We start from the raw sequence: 22,529 nt of genomic DNA, 5'->3' as shown, positions 1-22,529 counted from the left end.
TAAAAGGCAAGTTTTTGAGACAAGCCTGCTTATCATGCCCTTAGAGCCTCAGCTATTGTTTTTGGTTTTCTGTCCATGTTTCTCCTTGTTTATGCATAAGAGGTGCTGTACCCGTGCAAATTTACAGCCCAGTTATTGTGGTGAGTGTTATTGAATCAGTAATGTCTTTTGTTACACATCTTTTAGCAACAGCCTCAGTTGTCCTGATGTCATCCATGCTTTTCTGATCTATTTCTTGTCTTGTGCTTCATTTTACAGCAATGTTTTCTGTCTCTTTTTTGCACGTGTTTATGGAAGAAACAAGGTTTGCATTTGCTTCTTTACCTTGTTAATGTATTTAACAAGGACTTTTCTTGTACTTATTCATTAAAAACAAATAAATGAAAACCCCTACCAAACACAAAAACTTGAGCCATTAGCTCACATCACAGCTTAAAATGGGATCAAGAATTTGCTTGTGCAAGTCCATCTTTTTCCAAACTGGAGCTCTGCTCTCTAGTACCATTTGCAATTGTTGTGGTAATGTCTCTTTTACTGTTAGCTGTCTCAGGACTGTCTGGCATTTTGTTCCTTAAATGGACTTTTGTCTCACAGCCGTACAGCAAGTGTGGTTGCATTTGATGTCACGTAATCAAATGCTGACATTTGCTCTCTGGTATTACAAGCCTAAGCCTTGGTCTGTTGGCCACATCCAGATCACATATGGCTTACTGAACCTCAGTGTGGGTCGTGCTTTGTGCACTGGATGGGCATATTCCCAACTGGTTGCAAGCATCCTGCCCACTTCTTGATCCAGGAAGTAGTCATATCCCACGTGTAAACCGCAGGTGGGGGTTAGAAATGATCCCTTCACCTTCAAGAGGGAACAGACTTACATGTTTTGGCATGGCAGCGATTTAACTAAGAGGACTTACATGGGATCTCAGTAATCAATTTCCCAAGAAAGAAGCAGTGAGATGGCCTCTCTCTTATCAAGTGATCAGAGCCTGTCAGAAACCTCTCCCGCACTTCTATCTTAGAGTGGCTCAGAGATCTTAGCTTGCATTTCTAAAAGGCAATAAACAAATGATGAGTTTCATTGCACAGTTGGATGCATGCACAGATTCCTGTCAGCCAGCTCTCCACCCCTTTGTACATTCAGCAAAACTGCCAGTAATTCATACGCTGCAGCTCCCAAGCTCTGAAACCCCATGACCCCCACAAGAGAAATATTGCTCCTGTCCTTACCACAGGCAAACGGCCAAAAGCAGCACTGACACCTCCTCCCTGACTGCCAGAGAGGGAGGATCCCAGGACAAAAGATGTGTTTTCTACTTCCCAAAGGCAGTCCAGCCTCTGAGAGTGCTCGGGGAGGAGGCAGACATGGCTGGAGAAGCAGGGGATGTGGCGGCCTTCACCCAGCCCCCACCCACAGCCAGTGAAACTCTGTCAAAAATGCCTCCAGCATGTCCGCTGCTCCTGCCCTCTGCCCTCTTCCCAGCCACAGGTGGTTTTTGGAGGGCACAAGGTCAGCAGTCCCCCACGTTCCCACTGAGATTTTACCACCCTCCTTCCTCCTGTCTCTCAAGCTTAGCTCGGAGCAACTGGTCTGCTACAGGAGCATAAAGATGCCATGAGACACACCAAACGCTCACACTGCCACTTAGCTGGTTGCTTTTCTTTTGGAAGAGTTTTTCTCAGTTCCTGGCCTGTACTTCAGGACTTCTGAGACTTGCAGAAACACAAGGAATTCCTATCTGATCAAACACTACATCCCGCTCTTACAGAGGGAGCCATCAGAACAACTTTATTCTGACTGTATGCCGCTACCTACAGCACAGCTCAAGAGGCAGCTGGGCACCGCTTGTTTTCCGGCCCGTTACTTCCATCACAAGCAGAGGAAATATCAACTTCAATTACAGCAACAGAAAGAAGAAAGGCTTTGTGACTGCTCTAGTTGGCAATCCATAATTTAGGCATTACATTTCTGCCAGTATAGAAATTCAGCCATAATGTGAGTCATTGCTAAATGCAGAGAGGGATTCAATTTCCCTTTTATTCTGCTGTAAGTCAGGAGGGAATCCAGGGGAACAGTGCAGAGCTGTAATAGGTGAAGGGACTCATGTTCAAAAACATTTGTTCTTGGTAATTGTCTGCAATAACAAGGTAATTATTATTTTACAATTAACATATTTCATACTTTTAAGCCTGGTATAGACATCCATAATTGAGTGCCACCTATATGACAGTCAGTCCCACACATTTTATGGAATAGTAATTAATTATAAATCTCTATTTCTGGAGAATATTTACTGTGGAATCAAAGTTTGGAAACTGGGCAATAGCATTGCTTTTCATTGCATTAAAGACAAAAATCAAAGGCTCCATTTAAAAAAGGTTGTTCAATTTGCAGCGAATCCAGGTATGTTGTAGTGAGATATTCAGGGAACAAAACCCAAACTTTTGTGTGTGTGTGTGTGTGTGTGCAGAGAGAACTTCTGTCTCAAATGTTAAATGAAGTTCTGTTTTGTAATGAATTAAAAAGTCCACTTTCAAGCAATCACAATATTTTCTTAGAGAAGTGCAAACATGCATCAAACCAAGGATGCTGGGTAAAAAGCTGCACAGCTATTCTTAAACCACTTTGAGCAAAATACTTGGTGCTAATTTTGTTTTGTAAGTACAGAATTCAACAGCACACAATTGAAAATAAGGAGCTAAAACAGTTTGGGGCTCTTCCCCAATTTCTCAAGCTAAGTATTATTTCAAATTTGAGAGTGACTCTGTGATATGGCCGGGGGGGGCTTTCATAATGTCTTTGGCCTCTGTAAACCTACTAGCCTTTGAAATATGTTCTTTTTACTTGGATTGCCCTGCATAGCCTCTGTTACATCACCAGGGTCAGAATAATTCCGAGTCTTGAATACTATACTGGTACTACCACCATATGCTTTGAGACAAAGGAAGGGTCTTAAGTAGTAAGCAGCAAACCACAAAAGCTAAATGGGTTTAAGTCAGCTGATAAATTAATCCCTTTCAGGTCTTACAGAAGGCCATCTTGCTATACACTGTAAATACAAAACATTGATTTGAAAAATAGGCACAGCTACTTCATGGAAATTTCTCAGACGTGCTTGGGGAACAAAGACACTGCATTCAAAAGATTTCTTCTTTAAATCAGTGTATTAGTGCAACACTTTCTTAGCAATCTTGCTCTGCCAAAGTCAAAAATATGTTCCCCATTTTATATCCTAACCTTTCTACAGTTGCCCAGGATGGCTTCATAGGCTGGCTATGGTTGTGTGCTCCAGACTTACAGGGAAGTGCAGGTACTTTCTGGTCTGATAAGCACCATTTACTCTTCATGTAGACTACCAGGCTGCCCATTTTATCTGTATATCTGTAGAAATGAACATGGACCACAGAAAGAAATGTAATTTCATATAGAGCAAAGAACAGCAATAGAGCAGAAAACAATTTGTACAATCACAAAACAGCTAAGGGTTCTCAATATCTTTTCACATCTTATCCTTGCTTTTTAAAAAACTATGTTCAATTATACTACGAAAAGTAATGCAGGTAAGCATTAGGGCATGCATTAATGGGGACAAGCATGTCATCCATGGCTTGAAATTGTCCCATATTTTTGCTTTTGGAAAACAAACCTAAACCGCTGGACTCCTGAGACCACTCAGGAAAAGACCTAAACTTTTGCTTATGTTTCATACATATGTATTGGTTGAAGGAAGAACTCTGTGACACAGAATGTGGTGTGTTCACAACCACAGAATGCAGTGTGTTCACATGTCTTCACACGTTGCTAGAGAACTCTTTCTAATTTAGCACTTTATTGTGCTACATCTTTCTTTTTAGGCCCCCAGATACCACTGCAGCAATTACTGAATACTGAGCTAATTACCTGAGCTCAGTTCAGCATAGACAAGTCAAACATTAAAACGTCCTCAGTAAAGCAGGACCATTTGGACACTTGTTCCTTGGTTTTGGGCTTACCCTGACAACAAATATTACAATTATTGGCAAAGCATAGAGGATTAAATTCTAAAAGAGTCTCTCAGAGGTCTCATAAATTCCAAGTCAGCACAGAAATGGGGTGCAGAATTAAAACATCCCTCACACTGCTCATGAGGTAAAATACTTACAATTCGATTCTAGAACTTTTCCAAGGAGTACAAGAGGTCAAACAGAGACAACATACAATATTAATTAAGTTGAAGACAGTACCTCTTACATTTGGTGAACACTTTTTTTTTTCCTTTTTTTTTTCCCCTCACCAATCCACTGTAATTCCAAGCATTTCAATTTTCAGACAGAACTCCTTCCAACAAATAAGTGTTCTTGGGGATTAATGAGGTTTAGATGACTTGCACTAAGAGTTCTTCTCTTCTCAACTTGCACTGGTTGCAAAGGGTTGTGTGTGATGCCCTGAACTGGAGGGTTTTCCATGTTTAACATACTAGTATAGGGTGTCTTCCTTAGGAACATGCTGTATTCTTACTGCAGCCATGCCAACCATCACACAGGTACTGCTTACAGGTGACTCTTCTGGACTGCTAAAACCCAGAAACAAATGGAGGATGTTCTATTGGCTAAGTTCTTGAAGGAAAAAAACAAAACAAATCATTAGAGCGTGGTACTTGGTTATGTACTGGACCATAGAATCTTGTTTCAACAGGAAGGACAGAGTTACTTAGTGAGTTGCAGTTGAAACAGAAAGGTTCACAAACAACAAAACCAAAACCTTTATATCACTTAAGTTTTTCCTCACACCAAGACGCATCAGCTATACTTCACTGTGGTTTATCACACCAGTGCAAGCATTTCAAAAAAAAAACAAGTTTTGATCAGCAGTTTTCTTTGCCTGCAGACTGTTATATGGAATTCAACGTCAGGCAGGAATAAATTGTAACATCTGAGAGATGGATTTGCTGATGCAGCTAGCTCATTCAATGTCTAAATGAAACATGATCTCCCTCAGGCTAGAGGTTGGTTGAAAATTATTTACCTACAGATGGGTTATATCCGTGGGCTTATTTCATTACTCTGCTGTTGTTCATTACAGTCCTCCCATCTCCTGTTCAATGTGGTATATGTAAATTTTAAGAATAATGGGTTGTCTGGAAAGACTTCTTGATTTTTCACAGGATCTATAACGTTAAAAAATAGGTACCAAATCTAAACAAGATTTTAAGGAATGGAGAAAGAATGTAATAGTTGATTAAAAAAACTTGTCTAATGTTTTGTCTGAAAAGCATTTCACCTTTCACTTCCTTTCAAGGAAGAGAACAATTTTAGAATGAAGGAAATAATTTGCTGTGAAACGAATGCAAGAATAAAAGATCTAGAAATAAACCTCACTGATTCCCCAACAAAGGCTATAGAACGATTTCTTTAGGAGAAATGTGATTGGTGGTGGCAGAAGAAAATCTATTGACATTTAGGTGAAGTGGCATGCGGGCATCTGCATTTGTGTGTGACCTGTTAATCCAGCTCTCAAGAAACTAGGGATTTTCAGTAGGTGGAAGTCTTTCTTTTGAAATAAGCCTTTATCCTGGTGGTCTTTGAGACAGAATTAACGAGTTAGTCACATTGCACTGTTCTGCACATACACACTCTTCTGTCTGTTAGCTACATATTTATAGCCCATCAGGAGAACTCATAACATGTAGGCAGGTAGATTTGGTGATTTCTGGAGAGTAAAGCAGTGCTTTCCAGTGTGAGCAGGGTGTTTCTTCCTGGTAGACCTGCTGTGTTGTTCACAGTAAGCGGGATCTTGACAGGTGAGGACTGCTATGAATCTCATCTGGCAGAGCGCTGTAATACATCCTTACCTTCAACTATGCAAATACCTTTGCTGAGTTCACTATATGTATGCAAGACAAAACATATGCAAAACTAAGTGCCATCCTGAATCATAATCAGAATACACAAAAACTGCAGGATTACCTCAGGCAAGATTTTTTTTTTTCCTCTCCGTTGTCTTCAGTGCTTCTACTGATGTTCATGGGAGCATCATTTTTAGGGTCATTACAGGCTGCAAAGTGTAACCCTTTACTCCAAGAAATTAAGCAATTTAAAATTTCAACAGATTGTATATTGCATGTTTTGTCACTATGGGACGTATGTAGAACCTGTGTTTAAAGAAAGGGGAATTTTACATTTTACAGCAAGGATCCCAGAGATAAAACTGCTTTTACATGAACTGGATACTGTTCTAACTTTGCTGGGTAGAGGCGAATGTCAGTTTAAGTGACAGAGCAGGTTACACTAAGAAAATAGCTTGCTGATGGGATCTAACCCACATACAGCCATCTTCTCTTCCCTATCCCATAACCCTAACAAATCTTAAAAAAGGGAGGGAGATAAGCTAAAGAGGAGTCAAGATACTGCAGGACATAATTTACAATTAGAAGAAATCTTTGTTCTTTAGGAAGCCAGAGAAGTCTGCCCCAAATGATGGCTGGAATTCATGCCCCAAATGCCATAGCCATTTATGAGAAGGCCCAAATGAGGAGCCAGGAAACTACATGACCATTAGTCTTACTTCAGTCTCTGCGAACACCCCCATCCCTGGAAGTGTTCAAAGCCAGGTTGGATGGGGCTTTGAGCAACCTGGCTAGTGGAAGGTGTGCCTGCTTATGGCAGGGGGATTGGAATTAGATGATTTTTAAGATCCCTTCCAACACAATCTATTCTACGATTCTGTGAAAGTAATCAAGAGTCCTCCTAGAAACCGTTACAAACCAAATCAAGCAGGTGGCTGAGTGAATCCAACATGGGTTTACCAAAGGCACATCATGCCTGATTCACCTGACCACCCCTTCTACAACAAAATAACATTTTCTGTTGACTTGGGAAAGTAGTGGATATTTTTACCTGAACTTCAGCAAAGTGCTTGATGTTGTTTCCCACAACCTTCTCCTAGGCAAACAGGCAAGGTACAGATTGGATAAGTGGTCTTGCAAAATGGATAGCCTGGTTATTTCAAGATCACAGTCCTCAGAGCATACTCTCATATCTCACTGAACCTATCAAGGTCTGAGGTTTCTCCCACAGCACTTCTTGAAAACAAAAAACAACCGGAAAAATCAAAAATCACCCCCTATCTTCTCATACACTCGCTGTATTGAGATGTGAGGTATAGGAAGGATGAACTCAGGCTTTGAAGGCATTTGTTAATGGTGGGATGAGCAGATTTCAGTTTCTGTCTATAAAATGGAAGTACTAGCTCTTCTCTGTGTCAGAGGAATACATGTAACTATATATGCACTTTAAGATCTGGATACCACAGTGCAAACAGACCAAGCATAGTCCTTGGTATGTATAAAACCATAGGAATTGTGAAGTAACCTGCTTCATGCATGTGTTGTAGCCTGTCCTTTTTACCCAGTTTGAAGAGCAGCTCCTGCTCTGGCTCTGAGCCATTTCCTTTGCTTTCGGGAGTGGGACAGGACCCATTTCCAGTTAAGTCATACTTTCATAGCAGTTTATATAAAAGTAACTTGTGAAACATAAAACACACAAGTCTTCTGAACAGCTTGCCTGTATTTGGTAGGCAGAGGCTGCTCAAAGTCCATACCAGCTTATTCCTATTTCTCCTTGATATAGTAAAATGTGGGACGTATTAGTCTTCAGCTGCTTATGTTTCACTTACTCTTACCTACACTCCCAAATCGTCTTTCTACTTATCATGCATACAAAAATAAAGCAAACTGATCTGATCTGAATTAGAAATAACCTCTCTGTTAGCCTCACTTTTAAAAAAGCTATCATTTTCAACAACAGCTTTTTATGGCCTCAAGCAGCCTGATACTGCATTTCAGTCTTCAGGGAATCTGCATGTTTTTTTCCTGTTGCATAGCTATGAGTCTGTGCTTTCTCCATTTCCAGACTTGAGATAAATAAAAATAATATAGATATATATTTAATAGGAGACACTGACATTTTCTTCATGATCTTGAGCAGACATTCAGGTTTGTAAGAGATGTGAAAATTTGAAATCTTTCCATAGTTTCACATACTAAAACAAGACCTCTTAGTGGCTTTAGGGTCCATTTAATAGTGTTCAGCCGGACTTTTAGTCTGTCTGCCTCTGAGGTAGAAGAAATACTTATTAAAACTGATTTCTGGGTAAGAGTGCCTCCTTCAGGTCACTGCAGATCATAGTTTTGCTTGGTGAACCTCCAAGCTATTTCAGAGAATCTTAACAAGCTTCAAGAATTCTGACCACTTTCAAACACATTTTTCAGTGTTTAACAGCTGCCCTTCACTTGTCATTTACTGTTCTCTAGTTCAGGAGAGCATTGTTATTCCATATAGGAATGATGCAGTACAGTAAAGGAAGCCAAACACCAGAAATAGTAAATGATTTACAGACTACCAATGGGATGCAGATTCTTTCTTAACACCTAGGAAAATAAATGTTGACTTTTTTTTTCTTTTGCAAGCTGCTTGCAACACCAGAGAAAATCCATGGTTTATGGGTCACAGCAAATGTTTATCAGCTATTGGAACATCAAATATTAGCTCTCTTCAGACACAGCACTTCAGTAATTAAAAACTTCATTTAGTTGTTCAAAAGGTAGCAAGGCATCACAAGCAACTTCTATGGTATAATTGCATACTGTATCCTTAACTCCTATGACAGGCCATACATTGTGTCAAATCTTTTAAGAACTCCATTTACACTCCACTCCAATACTGAGAATAAAACACATTCAGATTTAACCCTGACTCCAAGAGCTGGGAATCTTGGGCTAGATCTAAAGCCTTTATACTTCATTTCCTTCCCTGGAAGCAAGGCAATTTCTATACACTTCAAATACTCACCAAGTACATCGTTTCTAGGGCATTGATTCAGTTCTGTCATAACATCTAAAATTATAGTTACAAGCTACATTCCAGATTTCATGAGAGAGTTTTTAAATTTGTGATGAATGCTTAACTCTATTTCTCCAGCTTGTTTTTCAGAAAGAAAGGGAAGCAGAACCTTCTGCAACATTCCTCCTCAGACACTCACGACAAAGTAATTTGCAGACATCTATAGTAAGGGAACATGGAAACAAAAAGCAATTGCAAGCCAGCTGCTTTCCATAGAAGGCAAAACATTCAGACCCCTAACTTAAAAATCATTTTTCATTCATTGCAGTGATTATTACAGATACTTCTGCAAAAAGACTTATTTCAGTCCCTTGGTTTTATATTCTCCCAAGATACCCAAATTAGTCACCTCTAAGAGGAGGGACATCAGACAGTTTTGTTGTCTCTCAACTTCTGGTGAAGAAATCTTTAGTTAGTTTTCACTAAAAAATGTGCAGAAAAGGCACAGTTTTCTTGAATCAAGAAACTAATAAGGATAGGACAGTTGGCAGCTGTAATATTTGAGCAGTTGAACCTGAATGTAACATTTTCAAAAATACTCAAGAGCTTAAGGAGCACAAGGATGTAGTGACTTTTATGTGGTATTTTCCTGATATAAAGTATCTCACAATATCTCAGGTGGCAAAAGCCTCTCTGAACTAGTACTTAGAAGCACCCTTTACAGCTCTACATTAAGTTTGGCAAACCGTTAACTTACTTTGAAAATAATTCACTATAAAACCTCTAAGCCCTCAGATAGCTTGGAAAAATGCAATACTTCCCTCAGCATCCAAAGAAGCCAGGAAACATTCAAAGGACTTTCCCACAAAGATGCTCATTTGGAGTGAGGTCTCTCCAATGCTTCTCTAACTTTAATCGAAACAAAGTAGTAATTTGTAATTTTATTATCTCATTATGATGTGCACATGTGTAACATCCCTCTGAGGCGTGACCATGAAGGTGGCAGCTGCTGCTTTGCCCACAATTGTCAGTGCTAGTGGAAGTACTCTAAAAAACATCAAGTACTACTGCACTTGACTATGAAAAGGCAAATTATGCAATCTTCCTTCAATGGATGGAGTACAGAAAAGGACTTTGAGTATCCAGCTCTGGTGTTTAATTTATATTAACTTCAGTCCATTTCTGGACGTGGAAGGTTCAGTTTATGTTACACTAGTTGTCGCTGTACAACAGTTGGACAACTATTTAACCTCAGTCTGCTCCCAGGTAGCTCTTGAGACAGACAAGTGCTACACAGTATTAATAGTGCTGCTTCCCTAATCCTAATAAGCAGGCTTCTAATCACAGCTATTTTAAAGCCATTAGTAACACTAGTGAGTGATGACACCAGGATGTAAATGATGCTTTAACCTACTGTGCAAATTTAGGACTATGAAACAGTATCTGAAGAGCTATAAAATCAGCATAACAACAAACCTGAACCTTTTAAGTGATATGTGCTTTGTATTTCTACAGGCTGTATAACAACATAGACATTTCCCAGAACAGCCTATGGTACATCTGCAATGCTTGCTTTACATTTGATTTCATGTCTCCCTTTGAGGCCAAATTTGACATCCACTGGAACATGCTAAACAACATCCAGGAGAAACTAACCTTGTCACCCGAGCACGTGCAGGCTAGCACTAAACACAACATCTCTGATGGTGATGGGAAGTAAAGTTTGGAAGCAATCTTCTGAGTGGTGAAGTCTTCTTGGAAGTGAAGAACCCTCAGCCAAGGGAAAGAGGATTTCATGCTTGCCAGGTAGCACACCTAACATCACCTTCATATTTGGAAGCAAACCACAATTGAATATACATACATGGTAGGATTTTGCTAACCTCCATTTACAAGCTTTTCTCCTCAATATATAGTTAAAACACAGGATGTTTACACAAGAGGAAAAAAAATACAATTATTTGGCATCCAATGAATAAAAGCTAAATTCACCATAATCTTAAATCTTCAAACTTGCAGGAGTAGCCATGGATGCTGAAAACCTGTTTATCCACACTCCCATACAACTTTCCTGTTTTGACACAAAGGTGTCCTCTAGTCATGGGTTTATAACAGGTAGAAACCTTGCAGCTGCTAGAAATCTTGGCACTGGCAGAGTTGTGGATAGACCATGTATTTCACAATTCAGTTCACTGAAAGTGACTTCTTATTTATCAAAATAGCATAAGTTTACATCTTGGAAACAAAATCCTATATTTCCTGCCACACTTGTGCCATACGATTGGCAGCCAATGATTGTATGTGTACGGCTATGGGGCTAGAGTTTGCAAAGTTGTCCTAAGCCCTCGCAATACCTTTCCTTTTTAGTACTACAAGATTTTAGCAAGGTGCTCTGAAACAAAAAAAAGGACTTCTTAAGAAAAGGTGCTTACAGTTGCTGCTTAGAGATGTTGAGTTTTTGTAACATTTCTAACAAAGATGTGCATTTTCACTTCCTTCCCAAACTGTGCACCTGATTTGCCACAACGAAACCTTCCGACTCCTCTTCCTCCTTCCTCCCTGGTAACCTGGGTTTGTGTTCTGCTTGTAGCTGGAGTCATAGCCTTCAGTTGTAACTGAATTTTCAAAAGTCCAGTTAGCTCACACAAGAATCTTTATTTTGGAAACTCTTTTGATACAGGTGTGATTTACAGGTATAGGTTCACTGGTTTGGAGTTAGACAGCTGGGAAACTCTGTATAGTTTGCATCTGAAAGTAACATTGTATTGCTTCAACATGCTTCCCTCCATTAAAGAACAATTGTCCTATTCAGCTGGAAAAGGAGAGGACAGGGGAACAAGTCACTAGACAGAAAAGATGTGGACTCAAATATAAATTGTAATCCTACAACATTGTTGTCTTGAGTGCGACTCATTCTTCTTTGTCTCAGTTTCCTATGTGGAATGTGAGGCAGATGCTATGTAGACACTTCAGGCTACACAAATAAAGAGTCTTTAGAATAAAAAGAAAAACAATCAAACCCCAGAAATCATTGGATGCACAGGATGATTACCAGAAAATTCTGCTGCAATGGAGTTCCAAGGAGGAGGGGCTCTAAAGTAACAGAAGTACCCCACCACCTCCTCGTTCTTGATAATAATTGTAGGACACCTTGAAAAACAGAGATATGCACTCAGAAGATCATATTATTTGAAAATGTACTCAAATAGCAGAGCTCAGATAGGTACCTTTCCTAGTTTAGCTGAGAAAGAAAGATCAAAATACTGAAAAAAGCAGAAATTCATAAGAACTTTTGTGCAAGATGATACTGAAATCAAAAAGTCTCCAGTGGATTTAATACCACTGGGAGAATCTTCCCAAGTCTAAAACGGACACATCTGAGTGATGGCCATTATGAAGATGACTAGAGGCATTATACTCCTGGCTTCTTGTCAGACTCCCAGTGCTTTATATTCCGCACCCCCCCCCCCCCCCCCCCATACTTCCAACAGTTCAAAAGCATTTATTTGGCTTTTGTTATTGTGCCAGCTTCTTATTCCTGGTGTTATCTAATAGGATTAGGAGGACATGAAAGGTGGAGATGCACTGCTCCTGTAATACTCTGAGAGAATCAATATTTTCTGTGTAACACCTTAAAGTTTTATTTCATTTTTACACCAATTTATAATGGAATGATTTCTCCTCTCCTTTCCCTCCTCACTTCCTCCTGTGTCTAAATAGCTGCATGTCACCTTGAAAAACAGCATGTGGGATCTGACTGAGACAAGCAAGAGAGAAAAGCTTTCAGGAACAGATTTGTGGTCACTGTGGGAATCAAAAGCATAAATCTGAAAAGCACAGGATTAACTACAGTCTCAAATTCCAGTGTGAGAAGTAATTAAGCTGTATGCTTTTCTAAATTCTTGTTAAAAGTAAAACTAATTTTTGCCACTGTCTTTCTAAATAAGAAAATATCAGGTATTTATCATAACATCTCAGGAACAATTTAAAATGAGCCTGGTATCTTTGCAAGAATCTTGCAGTTCAAGTAGCTACTTCCTTTATTCTAACAATAAATAGTTCCTGAAAAGTTGAGTAGTCAGATACTTAAACAACAACAACAACAAACAACAACAACAACACAAAAAACCACACTGCCTTCTAGTTCATTAGAAACATTCCATGACAGGAACATACAGAACAGATCTATCTATGTAACCCCCTAAAGAAATTAAGCCCTATTACCTAATAATGCTGTGACAGCCTTATTGATGTTCCCAAATGCAAACAAAATGACAACACATATAAGCTAGTGTTCTAGCTGAGTGCACACCTTTACAACAGATAGGTCTGAAAGCCTTCATCCCTTCCCCCAAGAGAATATTACATGGAGCATTTGGAGAGCAAGAAAGTGCAGGGAGTGTAGTATTTAAAGAGATGCAAAGGTAATGGCAGGTGTGCTTCACAGGAGGCATTGCTTACTTGATTTTTTCTCAGCTGCTTTCAGATATAAAGCAGAGTACATTTACTTAGGCAAGTGGCCAGGATTCAGTTGGCTTTTGCTCAGAGTAGCAACTAAATAGGCTTGACCTGCTGTACTCAGGAGTCTCTTCCTGTCATACTTTACTACTCACACATGACACAAGTCAGTGCTATCAGGAGGCAGCTTTAGTCTCATACTGCAGATATGTGCCAAGAGCTCTTAGAGAAGTGAAACCAAACTCCAGGTGCTCAGTCAGGGGAGTTCCAGCTTCAGGTTGTGGTTGAGAAGGCTTAACTCACTAATTCACTGGGTCTGTTAATATGCACATGGATTACCACGAGAGAGAAAGAGCGGCCTTCACTTATATTGGTTGGTTTGCATCTTAGCTTTAAATTTATCCTCCTGAGGCTTTTCTGAATTCTGGCTTTTTCACCCTTTCTTTCCCATTCTCTACCCTGTTTTAAATCTCTTTTCACAGGTGAATTTTGCTGGATTTTAATCTCCCACTTTCCCAGCTATAATTTTGATCTACATACAGGGAAATGCAACGGTCAAGATGAGCAGCTAGTGAAATGCACGAGCTGCTAGAATAAGCTGAATTACACAAACTGAGGTAAGAAACCTGCCTTTTCCCTACTTAGTCTGGCAGCTCCCACATCAAACAGCTCAATTTTCTATCTGTAGTAAGATGCTAAGCATCATTCTAAAGTAGATATTCCCATCCATCCTCCTCCCCCTTTCTTTGGGAACAGTCAGCTTGAAAGAGTCATTACATCCTGCATCCATCTCCCTCAGCCTCTCCATTATGTCATTTTATTAGCATCTGTGATGTGACTGAAACATTCATGGTTTCATTCATAACCTGTACAAAACCCAACTACAGACGTTGCTGATAAATGAAGCTCCAACTTCTACTTGAAACATTATTACATAATACATCAGTTTTATGTCAAAGGTACTGATGTTTTTATGGCCTCTCCATTCAGAGTAATGGGTCTGTACTCACAGGGGCTTCATAATTTGAAATGCAAGCATCTCTTAGATTGACAAAGTCATTTATAAAACCTGCATCATGAGTCAAGGCTAGTTATGTAAATTGGAAGTTTTTCTTGAAGTGAGAATTGTTGTCGCTTTCCTTTGACAATTTGTGGTCTGTATGTTCTCTGGAGACACTCCTAATCGCTAACAGTATCATCAAAACAGAATTATGCTAATGATGGCATTTTTGATTTGTAATCCTGCCAATTAAATTTGAGCAATGGCTTTTTGCATATGGACAGATGTAGCTTAATTTCCTGAGCATTTCCTTTCTCGTGTCTTAACCAATATAAGATCCCACAAATTCTGAGGCACAGCACCTGCAACAGCAGTTCTGGGTTGTGCTTTAATGCATATTCCTTACTTGGCCCAAAATATTCTGAGAAAAAAGGATGAAATGATGTGAAGCGTCTTCAATGAGTATTTTTAAACCCCTCTAGTGCATCTGAACAACACTTTCTTAAGAAAATAAGTTAAATATTACTAAGGAATAGGTACTTTTTTGATCTAAAATGTGTTTTTAAATGTCTCTTATATAAATCTCCCTGGCAGGTGAAAAAATAAGGAACGTTTTTTGAATTCATGAAGGTGACTGGTTGCAAGCAATGCAGGATTTGATGAATTAACTCAGACTCTGTATAAGTCCAGTTCCCGCTTCAGGTTCCTTCTTTTCTTCTGAATTTGTTACTATTCTTGTCCTGTTGCTTGGCTAAAGTCCTAATAATCTGAACAAAGAGGCACCCTGGCAATGTTTATACAAGACTTTATGCTGCTTTTTCTATTTCTGTCCTTGTTACCTAAATAATATAGAAGTACACTACAAAATTAAAGTTGTGTCTTAAAAATTCAGTGTGAAAAAAGTGTTTTGCAATGCCGTTCTGATCCTGAAAATGGGGAAAAACAGTTCAGTTTATCAATATAAAACACTTGACCCTAAACCACGGGGCAGTACATTGCCTCCAGTTTGTCTATGATTCAGCTTTATCTTGGTCACCCTGTTATTCCAGTGTGCCACCAAAACACGAAATAGACTTTTAAGACATTTCTAGAAAAATGGTTGGAAACCTCAGAGTCCATCTCAAATCTTAAAATATCTGAACAGGAATGTTTCTGGTAATGGTTAAAATAGGGAATAGATTCTCTTTTGACATGAAACTACTTGGAATGGCTCCAAATCAGCTTTTCCTTCCTATCACCAAAGCACGGAGGGTCTTAGTAACACCACGTACAAAACTCAGCGTGCTCCCCTCTGAGTCTGATGTAATTTCTGGTCTATAAATGAGAGAAGGAACTTTCCATTATTTAAGCTTTTACCCTATTAAATAGTATGTTTTGATCTTCTTTTACATGCATAGTGAAGAAAGGTGAGCTTTCAAAATGCTTAGAGCTTTTTCATTATCAGAAGATATTATCTAAGGAAAGTGGCTATAAGATTCAAGTAACTTCAAATGGTCATTTAGAGATTTAAGCACATTTAGTGTTTTAATATTATTGGACTGTTGTAGAACTTGTTCAGTAGCCATGAGAGACTAGAAGACACGTTTCTAAACCAGTGAGAAGGTTATTAGGAGAAATCTAGTAGGCTGATAGAGATAAACTACTTACAACCTTCATTTGAGTGTTTTATCTTGAGCTGATCATTGCTTGCTAATGACACTACACTATTCCACAGCATTTGTATTTTAAGTACTGGAAAGGCAAAGGAAAAGAGACCCACATCACCTTAAATGAAAAGGTTTTGATGTTAGTATTTTTAAACTTTAAGAAAGGTTTCAAAGGGAAAAAACAAACAAACAAAAACCCTTTAACAAGGTTTAAAAGGAGGGGAAAGGGGAAGGTACCAATTATAGTCTAGGTAGCTGTGCTGCTGAAGAAGACAATGATAACTAAAGATACTTCAGATTAATGTTTTCCCAAAAGATGACCTGAAAATAGCTTAATAGATACGATCTCCACAATCCCCAAACCTTTACATACTAGAGGAACACAACACACAGGACCTATCTATTTTCAGTTTATTTTGAGCTCTACCTACCCCTGTGTCTGACACTTTGCAACCACAGATAAATAAACCTTCCTCCTCCAAGATGTTGTCTACCTTCAGACAAAGGAGACTACTGGGCAGGAAAAGCAATCAAGTGTAACAAAGAGAAGATCTTACTTAAATATAACAGTAGTTGTACATGTAAACAACTGAGTTACTTTGGGAACCTCACAGTGAGAATCACAGTGCAAAGTATGTGTGTATATATATTTACGTATGTATACACACACATATATGCATATAAGGAAATGTATACCAGTCCAAAACACTAAATGAAAAATAGTCACATGGGTATACTGTGTAATATTTAGACTATTCAAGATTCTTGTCCTTTATTCTTATTTCCATGCTTTTGCAGTAATGTTTGGCAAACACTCTAATACTTAGATACAGCATCTATTTTTTAAAACAGCAATCCTATTTCTGGTGTCCCAGAAAATTCAACATCCTTGCCTAAACTTTGTATGTAATAACTTAGTTACAATAAAATCTTATTCCAATTCTTTTAAGGTGTATCTTTGCCACTGAAAGTACAAAATTACACCCTAAATAACTTAATGTTTCCTTAAAGTTCTTTCCAGCTTCAAATAAATTCTCCATCTGGTAGATCACATTCACAGCCATCAAGAGATATCTTGATATATGTGGACATGAATTTTGCAGGGCTGAGTAACATGAAGGAAAGATGAATGACCTTGAACTACAAAAATCACAATGTTCTCCTACTTTTCCTGTTCCTTACCAGGAAAGTTACAGATGTACTGCACTTTGTATTGAAAAACAAAACAAAACAACCCCCCTAATGATTTAACATTGCATACAAGTAGTATAAGACTATTTTTTTTTTTCTTGAGAGTCTTAGAGTTTAATTTTGTATAGCAAGTTGCAAGCCAGACTCATAGTCAACAACACACTTCAGCTTCCTAGAATTAAGGTGGTGTCCAGGTCTTACAGATATAAAGAGAACAGTTATTTAATTGCAGATGTTCACCTCCTTAAAAATATTATGTAGATTTCAGGCTGTTTTTTGTTCTTTGGCTTCAACAAAGAAGTTGTCTTTCCTTTTAATTGTTCTAATGCTAAATAATCTTAACAAGACATCAACATATTTTTTAATATATATTGTTTGTTTGTTTCAATCTAAATAACAAAATTCCAAGCTGAACCCCACAAACAATGCAAATGCAAATATGGTCTGCACGCTGCACTGACCAGCCAGCTGACCCTGCCAGTAATTTTCAGAGCAGCATATATTTTTTTGACCTACCATCCAGGTCAAGTACTAACTGAATTTTTGCCTTCAGTATGCCTCCATTCCTTAACACGTTTGATTAGATTAGATTAGGTTAGATGCCCCATTCTTTTCCATTTGACTTCCAACAATATATAGTACCTCTATGAAATTATTACTGCTGTTAGGAAGATCTAAAAAACAAGAGAAATACTCAGCAGTTAAGGACCAAACTCAGCTCCTCTCAGGACAACCTATTAATATGTAACAGTCGCTGAGCAACACAAATCACTGCTTTTCCTTTCCCCTTCTCTTAATAGAATGTGTTGTTATTTACTTGCATCAGAAATAACTACCAGCTCCTGTAATTCCTATTAGTTTCACATTAGCCAACATTCATAAAAGTAGTCAGGAACTGGTGTACTTACCTGGACTCAGTGGAGCTACTCTGCGTATTCCATACCATGGGCTGTACTCTGAACTATTGTCTTCCACACAAGTTTACATTTGGATGTAACAGAGCAATTGTCATTTCTCAGTCACTTGACTGGAATCTTGACAGCCTAGACACGTTGCACACCATCAAGCATGATAACAGCTAATTGATCAAAAAATTGACAGTTCTTGTGGATCTTGTTTAATTTCTGTTCCTAAAATGAAACAGAAGTTGTGTCCCCCTTGGAAGGATTTAAAGTTCACATGTAAAACAGTTTACTGTTGCTAACATGAGCAACCTACTTAAAAGTTAGCTGCAAATGGAAATTTTACTGCATTGTAAAAATTTGTTATTTAGGATAGGAAGACCTTCAGAAAACTCAAGGTGAACCAAAAACGCTAAGCAAATAAGAGAAAAAGTTTTTGTTTGTCAGTCCACGGAAGCTTCCCCAAAAACATTAATAAACTTTTAGTCCAAGGTAACAAAAACTTTGAAATAAACCAGTTTTGCACCAAGCTTTAAAACTTGAGTAAGAGTAGGGATGTTGTTGGTATCTCCTCAACCCTTAGTTTATGTACCCACCAGCCAACTCCCTAAATTTATGGAGCTCCTTGACAATGAGTCTGAACTTGCTTTACTCATATCTCTCTCAGTTTTCTTCCTGACCCTCAGAAGAGGGCGGACTGCTCAGTTTCTTCGCTGGCCTAAATTACTCTTAGGAATTACGATGAGAAAGACTAAAGTGCAAGACAGTGGCTAAAGAGGTCTTAATGTGGGGCCTGTCCACACAGGAACCGTGCTGTCAACACTCTCAGAAGGAAATTAATTTTTCAAGACACTATATCTCCAGCCACAAACTGCTTTCAGCATCAAAAGGACAGCTCAGGTAGTGTTACAAGCAGTCTGCACAACATGGTTAGCTAGCCTTTAATTTGTGCAGGAAACTTGAATATAGCCTTCAGCCTCACTTATGTCTAATAGGGATGAAATAGGGGAGAGGTGTACAGGATCAAATTAAGATTTGAAGAGGGTATGGTGAATCATACGAGCTAGAATTACGATGGTTTAAATGGGTTTATCAGCCGGTCAGGCAACCAGGATCAAGAGACTAGATTATTCACTGCGCAGCAGTGCTGAAAGCAAGGGTTGGATATCTTGAAAGGCCGATGACCTTTCCTCATCCTTTTGGCATTTATCTTCTTAACCATCACCTAAATCCTCTAAATTGCCTAGCTGTATTCAACACATTGCACAAACTCCAGCCTCACAGATCTCTGCCGCACTTCTGAGACACTGCTCTTGCCACTGGGAACCCCAGAGCTGATCCTTGGGAAGTTGACCACCAGTCCCATTACACAGTGCCCCAATAAAGGTGCTTTCCACCAGAGTGCTCCCAGGCTTGTTAGGAGTATGAACAGGCAGAGACAGGCAGCATTTTAACCATATTTTATGAGGGAGGAGGAGGCAGCTGACACCAGTTCACTCACTGAAGTCTTCAGAAAGTCCATTAATATCTCAGCAGGGGCTAACCAGCTATTTCTATAGCACACTCTAGCTACTTGCGGAAGTGTCCTGGTTCCAGTTAGGACAGAGTTAATTTTTCCTCATAGTAGCTGGTAGGGTGCTATGTTTTGGATTAGGATGAGAAGAGCGCTGATAACATGCTGATGTTTTAATTGTTGCAGAGCAGTGTTTACACCAGGCCAAGGACTTTTCGGCTTCTCGCTCTGTCCTGCCAGCGAGCAGGCTGGGGGTGCAGCAGGAGCTGGGAGGGGACAGACCCAGGACAGCTGACCCAAACCGGCCAAAGGGGTATTCCATACCATCTGACGTCATGCTAAACAATATATAGGGGTGGCTGGCCGGGGTGGGGGGCCGGCTGCTAGGGGATAGGCTGGGCATCGGTCAGCGGGTGGTGAGCAATTGCATTGCGCATCACTTGTTTCATACACATTATTATTAATAATACTATTATCATTATTACTATTATTATTATTGTTATTATTATATTCCTGTCTTAATAAACTGTCTTTATCTCAACTCACAGGCTTCACTTTCCCGTTTCTCTCCCCCATCCCAGAGAGGGAGGGGGGAGGGTGAGCAAACGGCTGTGTGGTGTTTAGCTGCCAGCCGGGTTAAACCACAACCGAAAGTTAAGGAAAGGAGATGGTCCAGCCCCTTGAGAGCTAAGCCTGCTGAAAGCACCATCAGAATATTTATTTTTATTTCTTCCACCTTCATTTTCTATTCAATTCACCACACTTCACTTTTTCCATATCTCTTCACATCTCATTTCAGTAGCAATATGAATCTGTTTCCCTTTAGCTTTGAGTCCTCCTCCTCTTTTTTTTTTTTTTTAATAGAAATGTCCCCTTGCATCCAGGTAACTTTGGTGCTATTGACTCTCTGGCTATGTATCTTTCATTGCTCTAATTACTTACTGATCATTGCCACACACTTTCCTACTTCCCTTACATTTATGTATCATCTTAATTTCATAGCCTCCTGTCTCTTAAGTCCTTGTTCCTCTTAGCTTATTCATTTTCCCCTGCAGTTCCACTCCAAGTAATAAATACCTGTTTTTATTAACTCAGAAAAATATTTGTTTCCTTTGTGCCCGTCCTTTTGCTAAAACCAGATTAAGCAACTGTTGTAGTAGCAGCCAGAGGGCGCCACTGAAATGAGGGTTTCTGTTGTGCTAAGCACTGTAAAAATATATCAGCCTGACTAGTTGTACTTCCAGCACACATTGTCCTTTGAAGAAGTTCAAGGTTTCAAAAAGCACAGACCACAAAGGGGACAAAAAGTCAACCATTTAAAACGAGTTTCTGCAGAGTACAATTTATCCACAACTGTTGAGGGAAGAAATATTGCAAAATGTTGTTGCAACAAGGGAATCTTCAATAAATATTTGATCAAGCTTTTCCAAAAACAAAACATCAAATCCATTTTTAATGAAAAGTTTAGATTTTATTTGAAGTGACCTTTTGATGAAAAACTCTTACAGTAAATGTTGTTACAGACTCTAATTGTGAGCTTTCTAGGCAGGTTACTCAAACAGAAAAAAGTGCATTATTGCCTTTCGTACCATCATTGTGTAAATACTGAATGAAGAGAAAGAAGTGCCAAGGTCAGTCGGGCAACCCTACACCAGAGCCTGGTGCTGAACAGTATTTATCCTGAGTCTGATAATGATCAGCAGCTAACTTCAGATGCAGACATTTCATCTCTGCTTCTTGTGCCAGGGCCTCTGCCATTTCTATCACCACCTCCTTTATGCCTGTGTATACAGAGTAGGAATACAAATAGAGAGTCAGGTCTTCCACAAACTTCATGTATGGCAGCAACCAGGAATTATTAAAGAAAGTGCTCATTTTATCTGGATTGATTTTTTTGGCCATAGATATGAATGAAAATATCCATAAAAGTTGCCAATAAATAAGCGAGTAACATTCAAACCAAGTCAACACATGAAGTCTCACTATCTTACTTATGCCCATAGCTTGGCAGGACCAGATTTACATACAATAGAATTTTTTTTTTTTTTTCCAGACAAGTCATGTTTTAAGACACCATTTTAAGACTTGTAGACTGATTAGTGTAGAACAGAAGAAAAATACACAGCTACACTTTTGTATTTCTGACTAGCTTTGCTTTGTTTGTGTTATATCTTCTCTTGCAGGTCAAGACCGAACCCCAAAATTCTACCAAAAAAAGTGTCATGAAGCATGAAGCAGACTATTTTGCATTGCTGTGCCTAAAGCATAATCTCTGCTGTGAGACCTGTCTGAGCTTCACACCTAAGGAAGAGAGACAACCTTGAAACAAAAAGCAGAAAAGCCCAAACATACTTTTTTTTTTTTTTTAAAGGAAAACCTACCCATGTTTGTTAGGATAATGAAATGCCAGTGTTTAAATTAAACCATATAATGATTTTCTGCCAGTCACTGTGCAAAGACACAATAGCCACATTATTCATTGAAAAAAAAATAATAATCACAAACTTTTCTACTCCAATGTATAGACAAGTTTCTAATCCTAAAAATATTTTGTTGTAAAATATTGAGCTTTTCTAGCAATGGAATTTCTCACTAATTCTCTACTTGATTTCCTTTACTGGACAAAATAGTTACTATGATCAAATTGTTTAGTATGAAAGAAAGAAGCAACAAAGTCTTCTTTCAATACACTTACTAAGTGGAGAGGAAATTGAAATGAAGTCTTACAATGAAATAACAAAATAGCCTAGATGGAGCATAGAGAAAAGAACAGAGGTCTTTGTCTGGCAGACCTTGCCACTGTCAGATAACTGAAAAACTTGGATGTTTTACACAGTTCTATCTCTGCACTTCCCCAGTATTGGATAAAAACCAAAGGATGTGATGATAGCCAAAAACAGGTCTAAAGAGAGAATTATATAACCCTAAAGGCTGTTCCATAATAAGCTTTTAATTATCTTTTGGACATCCTTTCATTCACCCTGCAGTAAAAAGAGTCAGTG

At 38.9% G+C, this 22,529-nt stretch overlaps 2 long non-coding RNA genes across 5 annotated transcripts; one reads left to right on the top strand and one right to left on the bottom strand.

Moving 5' to 3' along the window:
* Positions 1 to 1,304: 1,304 nt before the first annotated feature.
* Positions 1,305 to 13,193, bottom strand: LOC308184466. 4 transcript variants are annotated; one of them, XR_013942657.1, is made up of 4 exons: positions 13,130 to 13,190; positions 10,474 to 10,642; positions 4,222 to 4,593; positions 1,305 to 3,379 (listed from the first exon to the last, which is right to left on the bottom strand). It is a non-coding gene; the product is annotated as an uncharacterized lncRNA (long non-coding RNA). The 4 variants fall into 4 exon arrangements; XR_013942656.1 differs by lacking the exon at positions 1,305 to 3,379 and adding an exon at positions 11,250 to 11,629 and having other exon boundaries at positions 3,769 to 4,593; positions 13,130 to 13,193; XR_013942658.1 differs by lacking the exon at positions 1,305 to 3,379 and adding an exon at positions 5,003 to 5,144 and having other exon boundaries at positions 3,769 to 4,593.
* Positions 13,194 to 13,224: 31 nt separating this feature from the next.
* LOC308184461 lies at positions 13,225 to 17,380 on the top strand. The gene is made up of 3 exons (XR_013942655.1): positions 13,225 to 13,648; positions 13,758 to 13,892; positions 14,870 to 17,380. It is a non-coding gene; the product is annotated as an uncharacterized lncRNA (long non-coding RNA).
* The last annotated feature ends 5,149 nt before the right edge of the window (positions 17,381 to 22,529 follow it).

Source organism: Anser brachyrhynchus (genome assembly GCF_964034855.1).
Source record: "Anser brachyrhynchus genome assembly, chromosome: 1".
Lineage (NCBI taxonomy): Eukaryota > Metazoa > Chordata > Aves > Anseriformes > Anatidae > Anser > Anser brachyrhynchus.
Note: the sequence above shows the minus strand (reverse complement) of the source record. Positions and strands in the feature narration are given on the sequence as shown.